The following is a 5,110-nucleotide window of genomic DNA, read 5'->3' on the forward strand; positions in this document are numbered from 1 at the left end:
GAGCTTGAACCACTGACCTTGCAGTTCAAACAGCTTTGAAGTCTGGCGCATTAACCCATAGCGCCACACCAGAACTCCATATAAATATTAGCACTATTTATATTACTAGCATTCAATATTAATGATGAGTTCCATATTCCACGGGGTCACCTCTTTTTAGAATGGGCATAAATATGGAGCTCTTCCAATCAGAAGGCCAGGTAGCTGTCTTCCAAATTTCTTGGTATAGATGAGTGAGTGCCTCCAGTACTTCATCAGTTTGTTTAAAGATTTTAATTTGTTTTCCATCAATTTCTGGGGCCTTGTTTTTTGCCAATGCCTTCAGTGTACCTTGGACTTCTTCCTTCAATATCATTGGCTGCTTCTTGAAATGGCTGATTTTTGACCACTTCCTTTTAGTACAGTGACTCTGTGTTTCCCTTCCATCTTCTTTTGATGCTTTCATTCAGTAATTTGTCCATGTTGTTGTTGCTAATGCTGTCAAGTTGCTTCTGACCCATAGTGACCCTGTATAGAGTTTCCAAAGAGCAGCTGGTGAGCTTGAACCTCTGACTTTGTGGTTCAAATCAATTTTGCAGTCCTGCACATTAACCCACAGTGCCAAGAATCCTTCAATATTACAAACTAAGGTGTCAAATTTTTCTTTAGTTCTTTGAGTCTGAGAAATACTAAGTGTGTTCTTCCCTTTTGGTTTTCTAACTCCAGGTCTCTGCCCATTTCATTATAAAATTTGACTTTGTCTTCTGGAGCTGCCCTTTTAAATTTCTATTTGGCCCTTTTACCTCCTCATTTTCTCTGTTTATTTTAGCATCTCTGTGCTGGAGGACAAGTCTGAGTCTCTTCTGACTTCCATTTTGGTCTTTTCATTCTTTCTTGTCTTCTTAATGACATTTTGCTTACTTCCTGTATAATGTTCTTGATGTCATCCCACAACTCTTCTGTTCTTCGGTCTTTAGTGTCTAATGCATCGTATCTGGATCTCTAAATTCAGGTGGGGTATGTTCAAGGTCATATTTTAGTTCTTGTGGACATGTTTTAATTTTCTTCAGATTCAGCCTGCACTCGCATATGAGTCTGTTTCACAGTCTGTCTCTGGCTTTGGTTTGGCTGATGATATGAAGCTTTTTCCACTATCTCTTTCTACAGATGTAGTGAGTTTGATTTCTGGGTATTCTATCTGGTGAGGTCCATGTGTATAGTTGTTTTAAAAAGGTATTTACAATGAAGAAGTCATGGGTTGTGCAAAATTCTAGCATGCGATCTCCAGCATCATTTCTATCACCAAAGCCATATTTTCCAATGACTGATCCTTCCTCTTTGTTCCAACCTTTGCACTGCAATCACCAGTAATGAGCAATACATCTTGATTGCATGTTTGATCAATTTCAAATTGAAGACGTTGGTAGAATTCTTCAGTTTCATCATCACTGGCTTTAGAGGTCAGTACATAAATGTGAATAATAGTGGTATTACCTGGTCTTCCTTGTAGGTATATGGATATTAACCTATCACAGTGCTATACTTGGTCTTGTAATGTTTTTGTTTGTTTTTTTTTAAGTAGAACTTTATTCTTGGCATCCTTAGAGCCCTTTGGGACAAAATCTCACAAAGATTGATCTTGGTGCTAAGGGTCTTCAAAATGGAGGATCGAGTCCTCACAGAAATGTTCTGTTTGACGACAAATGCAACGCCATTCCTCTTCAATTTCTCATTCCCGGCATAGTACACCATGTGTTTGTCAGATTCAAAACAGCCAATACCAGTCCATTTCAGCTCTGGTAGCGTAGTGGTTACAAATCGGGCTGCGAACCTTAAGGTCAGCGGTTCGAAACTACCAGCCGCTCCGCGGGAGAAAGATGAGGCTTTCTACTCCCGTAAGGATTTACACCCTCGGAAACCCTGTACAGGGTCGCTATGGGTCGGAACCGACTCGACGGCACTTAACAACAACAACAACAATGCCTAGGATATCGATGTTTATGCGTTCCATTTCATTTTCGGCAATTTCAAATTTTCCTAGATTCAGACTTCGTACCTTCCATGTTCTGATTACTAATGGATGTTTACAGCTGTGTCTCCTCCTTTCAAGTTGTGTCCCATCGGCAAATGGAAGCCCCCAAATCTTCATTCCATTTGTGTCATGATGGTCAGCTCTCTTTGAGGAGGCAGCTCTTCCCCAGTCGCATTTTGAGTGCCTTCCAACCTGAGGGGCTCATCTTCCGGTACTTTATCTGACAGTGTTCTAGTGCTCTTCATCTTTTCAATATTCATACTCTGATGCTATCTAATGGTGTTCCACAGCTATTCACATACTTTTAGTAACTAAATATTTGCAAGTAGTCAGACTTTCCTTCTTCCTAGTTTGTCTTCATCTGGAAGCTCATCTGAAACCTGTCCACCGTCATTGACCCTGCTGGTATTTAAAATGCCTGTGATATAGCTTTCAGAACCACAGCAACATGCAAGCCACCTCTGTACCACAGGACAGATGAGTGGTGGTCTGTCCACCTTTATAATCTCTTCATAAAGACCATAGCCTAGGAAACCCTATAAGGCAGTTTTGCTGTATAAAACACAAGTTGTTCACTGAGTCACAATTGACTCGATAATACCCAACATGCAAGGGTTCTGCAATGGACTGCCAAAAGAACCAACAGGTCTGTTTTGGAAGAAGTGTAGCCAGAGTGCTCCTTGGAGGTCAGGATGGCTAACCTTCGTCTCTCATACTTTGGACATATTGTCAGGAGGGAACAGTCGCTGGAAAAGGATGTCATGCTGGGTAAGATGGAGGGTCAGAGAAAAAGAGGAAGACCCCCAATAAGATGGATCAGCCAGGTGGCATCATTGATGGAGTCAAGTGTGGCAGCGGTAGTGAGGTTGGCCCAGGATCGGACATTGTTTCGTTCTGCTGTACATCGGGTCGCTATGAGTCGGTTCCGACTCAATGGCACCTGACAACAACAACATGCAAGGGTTCAATTCCTGGCCATGTGCCTCGTGGGCAGCCATTGCCAGTCTGTCAGTGGTGGCTTATGTATTTTTAGGATGCTGTTCAGGTTTCAGCCAAGCTTCCAGGCTAAGACTAGGAAGAAAGGCCTGGTGATCAACTTCTGAAAGTCAGGCCGTAAGAGACCTGAGCTGTACATGGAGTTACAGTAAATCAGTGGCCCAGCTGACTCCAGCTCAGGTGACCACAATTAACAGTGATAAGCATAGACGTGGGGTGATGTGGGGACCCAGGCACGGGGGCAGGTCTCCAGGACAGCAGCAGTGGTTTGGGATGACTGCAGGGAGGTGACTGGGCAGGCAGGAATTCTGATCTATGACTCATGGGGAGTCTGAGCTTTTGTGAAACAGACCAGAGAAACATCTGGTGGTTGTCCCTCAAAAAACCAGGGGTGTCTGAGAAATGAGGGGGGATTCTGAGAGTTAGGAGTAACTAAAAAGGGGTGCTGGTAGCACCGTGGGCTGAGCACTGGACCGCTAACCAGAAGGCTGGCAGTTCAAACCTACCAGTTGCTCCAAGGAAGAAGAGACTGTGCTCCTGTGGAGACTGGTGACCTCGGAAACCCTGAGGACTAACCCTGCTGTGTCCTGGCAGACTCTATGGCAGTGGCCAAGAACTCAGCAGGGCCTGGAAAAATCACCATGGGCCGCACTGTCCAACTAACTGGACCCCAGGAAACAAGAGTTTTCACTAATCCCATGGTGCCTTGGTATGTAGTTATGATAAGCACTGGTCTGCTAACCACAAGGTTGGCAGTTCAAACCCATCAGCTGCTCCTTGGAAATCCTATATAGGATCGCTTTGAGTAAGAATCAACTTGATAGCAATTAACAACAGGAAACTTTGAGATTTCTCACTTACCCCACATTTCCCAGAACCATGCAGTCCACACGGAAATAGAAAAGGAAGCTGTAGCCAGGTCCCCCCAGCAACACAGACTTCCCCGCACATGGGTTAGGGCAGCACCGTTCCAGGCCACATCTCCAAGACAGTCCCTTCAGCAGTTTGTAAACTGCCACTGATCTCCCTCAGTTCCACCACATCCAAAATGCTCAGAGATGCTGTTAGGGGTTAAAGACGCAGCCTGGGAGGTGTGACGGTTAGGCACAGGGCTGTTAACTGAAAGGCGGGTGGGTCGAACCCACCGAAGGGACTTCAGAAGCCAGACCTGTAGACTGGTTTCCGTAAAGACTGTTGTGGGTACTGTCGTTGTTAGGAGCCGACAAGTTGGCTCAGACTCACCGACCAGGTGATGTTCGAGTCCACTGTCACAGTCACTGTACCAATCCATGGTGTTTAGGGTCTTCCTCGTTTTCACTGACCCTGTACTTTACCAAGCATGAGACCCTTCTCCAGGGACTGGGCCCTCCTGATAACACTTCCGAAGTCCGTGAGACGAAGTATCACCATCCTGGCTTCTAAAGGAGCATTCTGGCTGTCCTTCTACCAACACAGATTTGTTTGTTCTGTTGAATTGTGAACCGCAAGGATGGCAGTTCAAACCCACCAGTTGGTCCCCAGAAACCCTATACAGGGTCGCTATGAGTCATAACCTACTCAACGGCACTTGACAACAACAACAGCCTGTGGCCCATGGGTCGGACGTTTCACACCCCTGACTCAGGGCAGGCAAATCAGCTGCCACATTCCCCCAAAACCCACCTGGTAAGCTCCCTGGATGGCAGGTCCTCCAGAGCTATCTCCTCTCTGGGTCCAATGGGTGAAGGGTTTCTTTGTTTTGTTTTCGTTTCGTTGTTTTTATTTGCTTATCCTTTCCGCTGCTTCTCTTTCCATTCCCCTGAATTTTATCCTTTCTATCTCCCCTTTTGTTTTTCCTTCTTTTCTTCTGTTTATTACATTCCCTCTTCTTTTTCTCCTTTTGATCTTTTTAATTATTCTCTCAACTCTATCTCTTTTCATCTTCTGTCTCTCTGGTTTTGTAAGTTTTTCTTTTTTTTTTTTTTTCTTCCTTTTATTTTGTTGTTATGTTGTTAAGTGCCTTCGAGTCGGTCCCGACCCATAGCGACCCTGTACAGGGTTTCCAAGGGTGTAAATCCTTACGGGAGTAGAAAGCCTCATCTTTCTCCCGCGGAGCGGCTGGTA

This window comes from Chrysochloris asiatica, unplaced genomic scaffold, assembly GCF_000296735.1.
Source record: "Chrysochloris asiatica unplaced genomic scaffold, ChrAsi1.0 scaffold00514, whole genome shotgun sequence".
Lineage (NCBI taxonomy): Eukaryota > Metazoa > Chordata > Mammalia > Afrosoricida > Chrysochloridae > Chrysochloris > Chrysochloris asiatica.